Source organism: Pristiophorus japonicus, unplaced genomic scaffold, assembly GCF_044704955.1.
Source record: "Pristiophorus japonicus isolate sPriJap1 unplaced genomic scaffold, sPriJap1.hap1 HAP1_SCAFFOLD_94, whole genome shotgun sequence".
In the NCBI taxonomy this organism is placed as follows: Eukaryota; Metazoa; Chordata; class Chondrichthyes; family Pristiophoridae; genus Pristiophorus; species Pristiophorus japonicus.
This window is the reverse complement of record NW_027254868.1, coordinates 2,038,043-2,054,469: the sequence shown is the minus strand read 5'-3', so window position 1 is coordinate 2,054,469 and position 16,427 is coordinate 2,038,043.

Here is a 16,427-nt window from a genome sequence, read left to right as displayed (position 1 = left end):
ATCTGTGAGCAGCAGCACCATTTTCAACAATATGTCCAATAGTAGTCCAATCTGTGAACAGCAGCACCATTCACAACAATATGTCCAATATTAGTCCAATCTGTGAACATCAGCACCATTCATAACAATATGTCCAATAGTAGTCCAATCTGTGAACAGCAGCATCATTTACAACAATATGTCCAATAGTAGTCCAATTCTGTGAACATCAGCAACAGTCACAACAATATGTCCTTTCGTAGTCCAATCTGTGAACAGCAGCACCATTCACAACAATATGTCTAATAGTAGTCGAATCTGTGAGCAGCAGCACATTCACAACAATATGTCCAATAGTAGTCCAATCTGTGAACAGCAGCACCATTGACAACAATATGTCTAATATTAGTCCAATCTATGAACATCACCATTCACATCAATATGTCCAATCGTAGTCCAATCTGTGAACAGCTTCACCATTCACGACAATATGTCCAATATTAGTCCAATATGTGAGCAGCAGCACCATTCACAACAATATGTCCAATAGTAGTCCAATCTGTGAGCAGCAGCACCATTCACAACAATATGTCCAATAGTAGTCCAATCTGTGAGCAGCAGCACCGTTCACAACAATATGTCCAATAGTAGTCCAATCTGTGAACAGCAGCACCATTCACAACAATATGTGCACAGCAGCACCATTCACAACAATATGTCCAATAGTAGTCCAATCTGTGAGCAGCTGCACCATTCACAACAATATGTCCAATCATAGTCCAATCTGTGCACAGCAGCACCATTCACAACTATATGTCCAATAGTAGTCCAATCTGTGAGCAGCAGCACCATTCACAACAATATGTCTAATAGTAGTCCAATCTGTGAAAAGCAGCAACATTCACAACAATATGTCCAATAGTAGTCCAATCTGTGAAAAGCAGCAACATTCACAACAATATGTCCAATAGAAGTCCAATCTGTGAACAGCAGCACCATTCACAACAATCTGTCCAATAGAAGTCCAATCTGTGCACAGCAGCACCATTCACAACAATATTTCTATTAGTAGTCCAATCTGTGAAAAGCAGCACCATTCACAACATTATGTCCAATACTAGTCCAATCTGTGAGCAGCTGCACCATTCACATCAATATGTCCAATAGTAGTCCAATCTGTGAACAGCAGCACCATTCACAACAATATGTCCAATAGTAGTCCAATCTGTGAAAAGCAGCAACATTCACAACAATATGTCCAATAGAAGTCCAATCTGTGAACAGCAGCACCATTCACAACAATATTTGTAATAGTAGTCCAATCTGTGAACAGCAGCACCATTCAAAAAAATATGTCCAATAGTAGTCCAATCTGTGAACAGCAGCACCATTCACAACAATATGTCCAATAGTAGTTCAATCTGTGAGCAACAGCACCATTCACAACAATATGTCCAATAGTAGTCCAGTCTGTGAGCAGCAGCACCATTCACAAAAATATGTCCAATATTAGTCCAATCTGTGAGCATCAGCACCATTCACAACAATATGTCCAATAGCAGTCCAATCTGTGAACAGCAGCACCATTCACAACAATATGTCCAATATTAGTCCAATCTGTGAACAGCAGCACCATTCAACACAATATGTCCAATAGTAGTCCAATCTGTGAACAGCAGCATCATTCACAACAATATGTCCAATATTAGTCCAATCTGTGAGCAACAGCACCATTCACAACAATATGTCCAACAGTAGACCAATCTGTGAGCAGCAGCACCATTTTCAACAATATGTCCAATAGTAGTCCAATCTGTGAACAGCAGCACCATTCACAACAATATGTCCAATATTAGTCCAATCTGTGAACATCAGCACCATTCATAACAATATGTCCAATAGTAGTCCAATCTGTGAACAGCAGCATCATTTACAACAATATGTCCAATAGTAGTCCAATTCTGTGAACATCAGCAACAGTCACAACAATATGTCCTTTCGTAGTCCAATCTGTGAACAGCAGCACCATTCACAACAATATGTCTAATAGTAGTCGAATCTGTGAGCAGCAGCACATTCACAACAATATGTCCAATAGTAGTCCAATCTGTGAACAGCAGCACCATTGACAACAATATGTCTAATATTAGTCCAATCTATGAACATCACCATTCACATCAATATGTCCAATCGTAGTCCAATCTGTGAACAGCTTCACCATTCACGACAATATGTCCAATATTAGTCCAATATGTGAGCAGCAGCACCATTCACAACAATATGTCCAATAGTAGTCCAATCTGTGAGCAGCAGCACCATTCACAACAATATGTCCAATAGTAGTCCAATCTGTGAGCAGCAGCACCGTTCACAACAATATGTCCAATAGTAGTCCAATCTGTGAACAGCAGCACCATTCACAACAATATGTGCACAGCAGCACCATTCACAACAATATGTCCAATAGTAGTCCAATCTGTGAGCAGCTGCACCATTCACAACAATATGTCCAATCATAGTCCAATCTGTGCACAGCAGCACCATTCACAACTATATGTCCAATAGTAGTCCAATCTGTGAGCAGCAGCACCATTCACAACAATATGTCTAATAGTAGTCCAATCTGTGAAAAGCAGCAACATTCACAACAATATGTCCAATAGTAGTCCAATCTGTGAAAAGCAGCAACATTCACAACAATATGTCCAATAGAAGTCCAATCTGTGAACAGCAGCACCATTCACAACAATCTGTCCAATAGAAGTCCAATCTGTGCACAGCAGCACCATTCACAACAATATTTCTATTAGTAGTCCAATCTGTGAAAAGCAGCACCATTCACAACATTATGTCCAATACTAGTCCAATCTGTGAGCAGCTGCACCATTCACATCAATATGTCCAATAGTAGTCCAATCTGTGAACAGCAGCACCATTCACAACAATATGTCCAATAGTAGTCCAATCTGTGAAAAGCAGCAACATTCACAACAATATGTCCAATAGAAGTCCAATCTGTGAACAGCAGCACCATTCACAACAATATTTGTAATAGTAGTCCAATCTGTGAACAGCAGCACCATTCAAAAAAATATGTCCAATAGTAGTCCAATCTGTGAACAGCAGCACCATTCACAACAATATGTCCAATAGTAGTTCAATCTGTGAGCAACAGCACCATTCACAACAATATGTCCAATAGTAGTCCAGTCTGTGAGCAGCAGCACCATTCACAAAAATATGTCCAATAGTAGTCCAATCTGTGAGCAGCAGCACCATTCACAACAATGTGTCCAATAGTAGTCCAATCTGTGAACAGCAGCACCATTCACAACAATATTTCTAATCGTAGTCCAATCTGTGAACAGCAGCACCATTCACAACAATATGTCCAAGAGTAGTCCAATCTGTGAACAGCAGCACCATTCACAACAATATGTCCAATATTAGTCCAATCTGTGAACAGCAGCACCATTCACAACAATATGTCCAATATTAGTCCAATCTGTGAACAGCAGCACCATTCACAACAATATGTCCAACAGTAGTCCAATCTGTGAACAGCAGCACCATTCACAACAATATGTCCAATAGTAGTCCAATCTGTGAGCAGCAGCACCATTCACAACAATATGTCCAATAGAAGTCCAATCTGTGAACAGCAGCACCATTCACAACAATATGTCCAATCATAGTCCAATCTGTGAGCAGCAGCACCATTCACAACAATATGTCCAATCATAGTCCAATCTGTGAGCAGCAGCACCATTCACAACAATATGTCCAATATTAGTCCAATCTGTGAGCAACAGCACCATTCACAACAATATGTCCAATAGTATTCCAATCTGTGAGCAACAGCACCATTCACAACAATATGTCCAATAGTAGTCCAATCTGTGAGCAGCAGCACCATTCACAACAATATGTCCAATAGTACTCCAATCTGTGAACAGCAGCACCATTCACTACAATATGTCCAATAGTACTCCAATCTGTGAACAGCAGCACCATTCACAACAATATGTCCAATAGTAGTCCAATCTGTGAACAGCAGCACCATTCACAACAATATGTCCAATAGTAGTCCAATTCTGTGAACAGCAGCACCAGTCACAACAATATGTCCAATAGTAGTCCAATCTGTAACAGCAGCACCATTCACAACAATATGTCCAATAGAAGTCCAATGTGTGAACAGCAGCACCATTCAGAACAATATGTCCAATATTAGTCCAACCTGTGAACAGCAGCACCATTCACAACAATATGTCCAATAGTAGTCCAATCTGTGAGCAGCAGCACCATTCACAACAATATGTCCAATATTAGTCCAATCTGTGAACAGCAGCACCATTCACAACAATATGTCCAATATTAGTCCAATCTGTGAAAAGCAGCACCATTCGCAACAATATGTCCAATAGTAGTCCAATCTGTAAACAGCAGCACCATTCACAACAATATGTCCAATAGTAGTCCAATTCTGTGAACAGCAGCACCAGTGACAACAATATGTCCAATAGTAGTCCAATCTGTGAACAGCAGCACCATTCACAAAAATATGTCTAATAGTAGTCGAATCTGTGAGCAGCAGCATCATTCACAACAATATGTCCAATATTAGTCCAATCTGTGAGCATCAGCACCATTCACAACAATATGTCCAATAGTAGTCCAGTCTGTGAGCAGCAGCACCATTCACAACAATATGTCCAATAGTAGTCCAATCTGTGAACAGCAGCACCATTCACAACAATATGTCCAATGGTAGTCCAATCTGTGAACAGCAGAATCATTCACAACAATATCTCCAATATTAGTCCAATCTGTGAGCAACAGCACCATTCACAACAAGATGTCCAATAGTAGAGCAATCTGTGAGCAGCAGCACCATTCTCAACAATATGTCCAATAGTAGTCCAATCTGTGAACAGCAGCACCATTCACAACAGTATGTCCAATATTAGTCCAATCTGTGAACATCAGCACCATTCACAACAATATGTCCAATAGTAGTCCAATCTGTGAACAGCAGCACCATTCAAAACAATATGTCCAATACTAGTCCAATTCTGTGAACGTCAGCACCAGTCACAATATGTCCAATCGTAGTCCAATCTGTGAACAGCAGCACCATTCACAACAATATGTCTAATAGTAGTCGAATCTGTGAGCAGCAGCATCATTCACAACAATATGTCCAATATTAGTCCAATCTGTGAGCAACAGCACCATTCGCAACAATATAACCAATAGTAGTCCAATCTGTGAGCAGCAGCACCATTCACAACAATATGTCCAATAGAAGTCCAATTCTGTGAACAGCAGCACCAGTCACAACAACATGTCTTATAGTAGTCCAATCTGTGAACAGCAGTTCCATTCACAACAATATCTCCAATAGTAGTTCAATCTGTGAGCAACAGCACCATTCACAACACTATGTCCAATAGTAGTCCAGTCTGTGAGCAGCAGCACCATTCAAAACAATATGTCCAATAGTAGTCCAATCTGTGAGCATCAGCACCATTCACAACGATATGTCCAATAGTAGTCCTATCTGTGAGCATCAGAACCATTCACAACAATATGTCTAACAGTAGTCCAATCTGTGAACAGCAGAATCATTCACAACAATATGTCCAATAGTAGTCCAATCTGTGAGCATCAGAACCATTCACAACAATATGTCTAATAGTAGTCCAATCTGTGAACAGCAGCCCCATTCACAACAATATGTCCAATAGTAGTCCAATCTGTGAGCAGCAGCACTATTCACAACAATATGTCTAATAGTAGTCCAATCTGTGAACAGCAGCACCATTCACAACAATGTGTCCAATAGTAGTCCAATCTGTGAACAGCAGCACCATTCACAACAATATTTCTAATCGTAGTCCAATCTGTGAACAGCAGCACCATTCACAACAGTATGTCCAAGAGTAGTCCAATCTGTGAACAGCAGCACCATTCACAACAATATGTCCAATATTAGTCCAATCTGTGAACAGCAGCACCATTCACAACAATATGTCCAATATTAGTCCAATCTGTGAACAGCAGCACCATTCACAACAATATGTCCCACAGTAGTCCAATCTGTGAACAGCAGCACCATTCACAACAATATGTCCAATCATAGTCCAATCTGTGAGCAGCAGCACCATTCACAACAATATGTCTCATATTAGTCCAATCTGTGAACAGCAGCACCATTCACAACAATATGTCCAATATTATTCCAATTTGTGAACAGCAGCACCATTCACAACAATATGTCCAATAGTAGTCCAATCTGTGAGCAGCAACATCATTCACAAGAATATGTCCAATATTAGTCCAATCTGTGAGCAACAGCACCATTCACAACAATATGTCCAATAGTATTCCAATCTGTGAGCAACAGCACCATTCACAACAATATATCCAATATTAGTCCAATCTGTGAACAGCAGCAACATTCACAACAATATGTCCAATATTAGTCCAATCGGTGAACAGCAGCACCATTCACAACAATATGTCCAATAGTAGTTCAATCTGTGAGCAGCAGCATCATTCACAACAATATGTCCAATAGTAGTTCAATCTGTGAGCAACAGCACCATTCACAACAATATGTCCAATAGTACTCCAATCTGTGAACAGCAGCACCATTCACTACAATATGTCCAATAGTAGTCCAATCTGTAAACAGCAGCACCATTCACAACAATATGTCCAATAGAAGTCCAATGTGTGAACAGCAGCACCATTCACAAAAATATGTCCAATATTAGTCCAATCTGTGAACAGCAGCACCATTCACAACAATATGTCCAATAGTAGTGCAATCTGTGAACAGCAGCACCATTCACAACAATTTGTCCAATATTAGTCCAATCTGTGAACAGCAGCACCATTCGGAACAATATGTCCAATGGTAGTCCAATCTGTGAACAGCAGCATCATTCACAACAATATCTCCAATATTAGTCCAATCTGTGAGCAACAGCACCATTCACAACACGATGTCTAATAGCAGACCAATCCGTGAGCAGCAGCACCATTCTCAACAATATGTCCAATAGTAGTCCAATCTGTGAACAGCAGCACCATTCACAACAATATGTCCAATATTAGTCCAATCTGTGAACATCATCACCATTCACAACAATATGTCCAATAGTAGTCCAATCTGTGAACAGCAGCACCATTCACAACAATTTGTCCAATAGTAGTCCAATTCTGTGAACGTCAGCACCAGTCACAACAATATGTCCAATAGTAGTCCAATCTGTGAACAGCAGCACCATTCACAACAATATGTCCAATAGTAGTCCAATTCTGTGAACAGCAGCACCATTCACAACAATATGTCCAATAGAAGTCCAATCTGTGAACAGCAGCACCAGTCACAAAAATATGTCTAATAGTAGTCGAATCTGTGAGCAGCAGCATCATTCACAACACTATGTCCAATATTAGTCCAATCTGTGAGCAACAGCACCATTCGCAACAACATAACCAATAGTAGTCCAATCTTTGAGCAGAAGCACCATTCACAACAACATGTCCAATAGTAGTCCAATTCTGTGAACAGCAGCACCAGTCACAACAATATGTCTTATAGTAGTCCAATCTGTGAACAGCAGCACCATTCACAACAATATGTCCAATAGTAGTTCAATCTGTGAGCAACAGCACCATTCACAACAATATGTCCAATAGTAGTCCAGTCTGTGAGCATCAGCACCATTCACAACAATATGTCCAATAGTAGTCCTATCTGTGAGCATCAGAACCATTCACAACAATATGTCTAACAGTAGTCCAATCTGTGAACACCAGCACGATTCACAACAATATGTCCAATAGTAGTCCAATCTGTGAGCATCAGAACCATTCACAACAATATGTCTAATAGTAGTCCAATCTGTGATCAGCAGCCCCATTCACAACAATATGTCCAATAGTAGTCCAATCTCTGAGCAGCAGCACCATTCACAACAATATGTCTAATAGTAGTCCAATCTGTGAACAGCAGCACCATTCACAACAATGTGTCCAATAGTAGTCCAATCTGTGAACAGCAGCACCATTCACAACAATATTTCTATTCGTAGTCCAATCTGTGAACAGCAGCACCATTCACAACAATATGTCCAAGAGTAGTCCAATCTGTGAACAGCAGCACCATTCACAACAATATGTCCAATATTAGTCCAATCTGAGAACTGCAGCACCATTCACAACAATATGTCCAATAGTAGTCCAATCTGTGAACAGCAGCACCATTCACAACAATATGTCCAATAGTAGTCCAATCTGTGAACAGCAGCACAATTCACAACAATATGTCCAATCATAGTCCAATCTGTGAGCAGCAGCACCATTCACAACAATATGTCTCATATTAGTCCAATCTGTGAACAGCAGCACCATTCACAACAATATGTCCAATATTAGTTCAATCTGTGAACAGCAGCACCATTCACAACAATATGTCCAATAGTAGTCCAATGTGTGAACCCAGCAGCACCATTCACAACAATGTGTCCAATATTAGTCCAACCTGTGAACAGCAGCACCATTCACAACAATATGTCCAATCGTAGTCCAATCTGTGAACAGCAGCACCATTCACAACAATATGTCCAATATTAGTCCAATCTGTGAAAAGCAGCACCATTCACAACAATATGTCCAATAGTAGTCCAATCTGTGAACTGCAGCACCATTCACAACAATATGTCCAATAGTAGTCCAATTCTGTGAACAGCAGCACCAGTCACAACAATATGTCCAATAGTAGTCCAATCTGTGAACAGCAGCACCATTCACAAAAAGATGTCGAATAGTTGTCGAATCTGTGAGCAGCAGCATCATTCACAACAATATGTCCAATATTAGTCCAATCTTGAGCATCAGCACCATTCACAACAATATGTCCAATAGTAGTCCAGTCTGTGAGCAGCAGCACCATTCACAACAATATGTCCAATAGTAGTCCAATCTGTGAACAGCAGCACCATTCACAACAATTTGTCCAATATTCGTCCAATCTGTGAACAGCAGCACCATTCACAACAATATGTCCAATAGTAGTCCAATCTGTGAACAGCAGCACCATTCACAACAATATGTCCAATATTAGTCCAATCTGTGAACAGCAGCACCATTCACAACAATATGTCCAATGTTAGTCCAATCTGTGAGCAGCAGCACCATTCTCAACAATATGTCCAATAGTAGTCCAATCTGTGAACAGCAGCACCATTCACAACAATATGTCCAATATTAGTCCAATCTGTGAACATCAGCACCATTCACAGCAATATGTCCAATAGTAGTCCAATCTGTGAACAGCAGCACCATTCACAACAATATGTCCAATAGTAGTCCAATTCTGTGAACGTCAGCACCAGTTACAACAATATGTCCAATAGTAGTCCAATCTGTGAACAGCAGCACCATTCACAACAATATGTCCAATATTAGTCCAATCTGTGAGCAACAGTACCATTCGCAACAATATAACCAATAGTAGTCCAATCTGTGAGCAGCAGCACCATTCACAACAATATGTCCAATAGTAGTCCAATCTGTGAACAGCAGCACCATTCACAACAATATGTCCAATAGTAGTTCAATCTGTGAGCAACAGCACCATTCACAACAATATGTCCAATAGTAGTCCAGTCTGTGAGCAGCAGCACCATTCACAAAAATATGTCCAATAGTAGTCCAATCTGTGAGCAGCAGCACCATTCACAACAATGTGTCCAATAGTAGTCCAATCTGTGAACAGCAGCACCATTCACAACAATATTTCTAATCGTAGTCCAATCTGTGAACAGCAGCACCATTCACAACAATATGTCCAAGAGTAGTCCAATCTGTGAACAGCAGCACCATTCACAACAATATGTCCAATATTAGTCCAATCTGTGAACAGCAGCACCATTCACAACAATATGTCCAATATTAGTCCAATCTGTGAACAGCAGCACCATTCACAACAATATGTCCAACAGTAGTCCAATCTGTGAACAGCAGCACCATTCACAACAATATGTCCAATAGTAGTCCAATCTGTGAGCAGCAGCACCATTCACAACAATAAATCCAATAGAAGTCCAATCTGTGAACAGCAGCACCATTCACAACAATATGTCCAATCATAGTCCAATCTGTGAGCAGCAGCACCATTCACAACAATATGTCCAATCATAGTCCAATCTGTGAGCAGCAGCACCATTCACAACAATATGTCCAATATTAGTCCAATCTGTGAGCAACAGCACCATTCACAACAATATGTCCAATAGTATTCCAATCTGTGAGCAACAGCACCATTCACAACAATATGTCCAATAGTAGTCCAATCTGTGAGCAGCAGCACCATTCACAACAATTTGTCCAATAGTAGTCCAATTCTGTGAACGTCAGCACCAGTCACAACAATATGTCCAATAGTAGTCCAATCTGTGAACAGCAGCACCATTCACAACAATATGTCCAATAGTAGTCCAATTCTGTGAACAGCAGCACCATTCACAACAATATGTCCAATAGAAGTCCAATCTGTGAACAGCAGCACCAGTCACAAAAATATGTCTAATAGTAGTCGAATCTGTGAGCAGCAGCATCATTCACAACACTATGTCCAATATTAGTCCAATCTGTGAGCAACAGCACCATTCGCAACAACATAACCAATAGTAGTCCAATCTTTGAGCAGAAGCACCATTCACAACAACATGTCCAATAGTAGTCCAATTCTGTGAACAGCAGCACCAGTCACAACAATATGTCTTATAGTAGTCCAATCTGTGAACAGCAGCACCATTCACAACAATATGTCCAATAGTAGTTCAATCTGTGAGCAACAGCACCATTCACAACAATATGTCCAATAGTAGTCCAGTCTGTGAGCATCAGCACCATTCACAACAATATGTCCAATAGTAGTCCTATCTGTGAGCATCAGAACCATTCACAACAATATGTCTAACAGTAGTCCAATCTGTGAACACCAGCACGATTCACAACAATATGTCCAATAGTAGTCCAATCTGTGAGCATCAGAACCATTCACAACAATATGTCTAATAGTAGTCCAATCTGTGATCAGCAGCCCCATTCACAACAATATGTCCAATAGTAGTCCAATCTCTGAGCAGCAGCACCATTCACAACAATATGTCTAATAGTAGTCCAATCTGTGAACAGCAGCACCATTCACAACAATGTGTCCAATAGTAGTCCAATCTGTGAACAGCAGCACCATTCACAACAATATTTCTATTCGTAGTCCAATCTGTGAACAGCAGCACCATTCACAACAATATGTCCAAGAGTAGTCCAATCTGTGAACAGCAGCACCATTCACAACAATATGTCCAATATTAGTCCAATCTGAGAACTGCAGCACCATTCACAACAATATGTCCAATAGTAGTCCAATCTGTGAACAGCAGCACCATTCACAACAATATGTCCAATAGTAGTCCAATCTGTGAACAGCAGCACAATTCACAACAATATGTCCAATCATAGTCCAATCTGTGAGCAGCAGCACCATTCACAACAATATGTCTCATATTAGTCCAATCTGTGAACAGCAGCACCATTCACAACAATATGTCCAATATTAGTTCAATCTGTGAACAGCAGCACCATTCACAACAATATGTCCAATAGTAGTCCAATGTGTGAACCCAGCAGCACCATTCACAACAATGTGTCCAATATTAGTCCAACCTGTGAACAGCAGCACCATTCACAACAATATGTCCAATCGTAGTCCAATCTGTGAACAGCAGCACCATTCACAACAATATGTCCAATATTAGTCCAATCTGTGAAAAGCAGCACCATTCACAACAATATGTCCAATAGTAGTCCAATCTGTGAACTGCAGCACCATTCACAACAATATGTCCAATAGTAGTCCAATTCTGTGAACAGCAGCACCAGTCACAACAATATGTCCAATCATAGTCCAATCTGTGAGCAGCAGCACCATTCACAACAATATGTCCAATCATAGTCCAATCTGTGAGCAGCAGCACCATTCACAACAATATGTCCAATATTAGTCCAATCTGTGAGCAACAGCACCATTCACAACAATATGTCCAATAGTATTCCAATCTGTGAGCAACAGCACCATTCACAACAATATGTCCAATAGTAGTCCAATCTGTGAGCAGCAGCACCATTCACAACAATTTGTCCAATAGTAGTCCAATTCTGTGAACGTCAGCACCAGTCACAACAATATGTCCAATAGTAGTCCAATCTGTGAACAGCAGCACCATTCACAACAATATGTCCAATAGTAGTCCAATTCTGTGAACAGCAGCACCATTCACAACAATATGTCCAATAGAAGTCCAATCTGTGAACAGCAGCACCAGTCACAAAAATATGTCTAATAGTAGTCGAATCTGTGAGCAGCAGCATCATTCACAACACTATGTCCAATATTAGTCCAATCTGTGAGCAACAGCACCATTCGCAACAACATAACCAATAGTAGTCCAATCTTTGAGCAGAAGCACCATTCACAACAACATGTCCAATAGTAGTCCAATTCTGTGAACAGCAGCACCAGTCACAACAATATGTCTTATAGTAGTCCAATCTGTGAACAGCAGCACCATTCACAACAATATGTCCAATAGTAGTTCAATCTGTGAGCAACAGCACCATTCACAACAATATGTCCAATAGTAGTCCAGTCTGTGAGCATCAGCACCATTCACAACAATATGTCCAATAGTAGTCCTATCTGTGAGCATCAGAACCATTCACAACAATATGTCTAACAGTAGTCCAATCTGTGAACACCAGCACGATTCACAACAATATGTCCAATAGTAGTCCAATCTGTGAGCATCAGAACCATTCACAACAATATGTCTAATAGTAGTCCAATCTGTGATCAGCAGCCCCATTCACAACAATATGTCCAATAGTAGTCCAATCTCTGAGCAGCAGCACCATTCACAACAATATGTCTAATAGTAGTCCAATCTGTGAACAGCAGCACCATTCACAACAATGTGTCCAATAGTAGTCCAATCTGTGAACAGCAGCACCATTCACAACAATATTTCTATTCGTAGTCCAATCTGTGAACAGCAGCACCATTCACAACAATATGTCCAAGAGTAGTCCAATCTGTGAACAGCAGCACCATTCACAACAATATGTCCAATATTAGTCCAATCTGAGAACTGCAGCACCATTCACAACAATATGTCCAATATTAGTCCAATCTGAGAACTGCAGCACCATTCACAACAATATGTCCAATAGTAGTCCAATCTGTGAACAGCAGCACCATTCACAACAATATGTCCAATAGTAGTCCAATCTGTGAACAGCAGCACAATTCACAACAATATGTCCAATCATAGTCCAATCTGTGAGCAGCAGCACCATTCACAACAATATGTCTCATATTAGTCCAATCTGTGAACAGCAGCACCATTCACAACAATATGTCCAATATTAGTTCAATCTGTGAACAGCAGCACCATTCACAACAATATGTCCAATAGTAGTCCAATGTGTGAACCCAGCAGCACCATTCACAACAATGTGTCCAATATTAGTCCAACCTGTGAACAGCAGCACCATTCACAACAATATGTCCAATCGTAGTCCAATCTGTGAACAGCAGCACCATTCACAACAATATGTCCAATATTAGTCCAATCTGTGAAAAGCAGCACCATTCACAACAATATGTCCAATAGTAGTCCAATCTGTGAACTGCAGCACCATTCACAACAATATGTCCAATAGTAGTCCAATTCTGTGAACAGCAGCACCAGTCACAACAATATGTCCAATCATAGTCCAATCTGTGAGCAGCAGCACCATTCACAACAATATGTCCAATCATAGTCCAATCTGTGAGCAGCAGCACCATTCACAACAATATGTCCAATATTAGTCCAATCTGTGAGCAACAGCACCATTCACAACAATATGTCCAATAGTATTCCAATCTGTGAGCAACAGCACCATTCACAACAATATGTCCAATAGTAGTCCAATCTGTGAGCAGCAGCACCATTCACAACAATTTGTCCAATAGTAGTCCAATTCTGTGAACGTCAGCACCAGTCACAACAATATGTCCAATAGTAGTCCAATCTGTGAACAGCAGCACCATTCACAACAATATGTCCAATAGTAGTCCAATTCTGTGAACAGCAGCACCATTCACAACAATATGTCCAATAGAAGTCCAATCTGTGAACAGCAGCACCAGTCACAAAAATATGTCTAATAGTAGTCGAATCTGTGAGCAGCAGCATCATTCACAACACTATGTCCAATATTAGTCCAATCTGTGAGCAACAGCACCATTCGCAACAACATAACCAATAGTAGTCCAATCTTTGAGCAGAAGCACCATTCACAACAACATGTCCAATAGTAGTCCAATTCTGTGAACAGCAGCACCAGTCACAACAATATGTCTTATAGTAGTCCAATCTGTGAACAGCAGCACCATTCACAACAATATGTCCAATAGTAGTTCAATCTGTGAGCAACAGCACCATTCACAACAATATGTCCAATAGTAGTCCAGTCTGTGAGCATCAGCACCATTCACAACAATATGTCCAATAGTAGTCCTATCTGTGAGCATCAGAACCATTCACAACAATATGTCTAACAGTAGTCCAATCTGTGAACACCAGCACGATTCACAACAATATGTCCAATAGTAGTCCAATCTGTGAGCATCAGAACCATTCACAACAATATGTCTAATAGTAGTCCAATCTGTGATCAGCAGCCCCATTCACAACAATATGTCCAATAGTAGTCCAATCTCTGAGCAGCAGCACCATTCACAACAATATGTCTAATAGTAGTCCAATCTGTGAACAGCAGCACCATTCACAACAATGTGTCCAATAGTAGTCCAATCTGTGAACAGCAGCACCATTCACAACAATATTTCTATTCGTAGTCCAATCTGTGAACAGCAGCACCATTCACAACAATATGTCCAAGAGTAGTCCAATCTGTGAACAGCAGCACCATTCACAACAATATGTCCAATATTAGTCCAATCTGAGAACTGCAGCACCATTCACAACAATATGTCCAATAGTAGTCCAATCTGTGAACAGCAGCACCATTCACAACAATATGTCCAATAGTAGTCCAATCTGTGAACAGCAGCACAATTCACAACAATATGTCCAATCATAGTCCAATCTGTGAGCAGCAGCACCATTCACAACAATATGTCTCATATTAGTCCAATCTGTGAACAGCAGCACCATTCACAACAATATGTCCAATATTAGTTCAATCTGTGAACAGCAGCACCATTCACAACAATATGTCCAATAGTAGTCCAATGTGTGAACCCAGCAGCACCATTCACAACAATGTGTCCAATATTAGTCCAACCTGTGAACAGCAGCACCATTCACAACAATATGTCCAATCGTAGTCCAATCTGTGAACAGCAGCACCATTCACAACAATATGTCCAATATTAGTCCAATCTGTGAAAAGCAGCACCATTCACAACAATATGTCCAATAGTAGTCCAATCTGTGAACTGCAGCACCATTCACAACAATATGTCCAATAGTAGTCCAATTCTGTGAACAGCAGCACCAGTCACAACAATATGTCCAATCATAGTCCAATCTGTGAGCAGCAGCACCATTCACAACAATATGTCCAATCATAGTCCAATCTGTGAGCAGCAGCACCATTCACAACAATATGTCCAATATTAGTCCAATCTGTGAGCAACAGCACCATTCACAACAATATGTCCAATAGTATTCCAATCTGTGAGCAACAGCACCATTCACAACAATATGTCCAATAGTAGTCCAATCTGTGAGCAGCAGCACCATTCACAACAATTTGTCCAATAGTAGTCCAATTCTGTGAACGTCAGCACCAGTCACAACAATATGTCCAATATTAGTCCAATCTGTGAAAAGCAGCACCATTCACAACAATATGTCCAATAGTAGTCCAATCTGTGAACTGCAGCACCATTCACAACAATATGTCCAATAGTAGTCCAATTCTGTGAACAGCAGCACCATTCACAACAATATGTCCAATAGAAGTCCAATCTGTGAACAGCAGCACCAGTCACAAAAATATGTCTAATAGTAGTCGAATCTGTGAGCAGCAGCATCATTCACAACACTATGTCCAATATTAGTCCAATCTGTGAGCAACAGCACCATTCGCAACAACATAACCAATAGTAGTCCAATCTTTGAGCAGAAGCACCATTCACAACAACATGTCCAATAGTAGTCCAATTCTGTGAACAGCAGCACCAGTCACAACAATATGTCTTATAGTAGTCCAATCTGTGAACAGCAGCACCATTCACAACAATATGTCCAATAGTAGTTCAATCTGTGAGCAACAGCACCATTCACAACAAT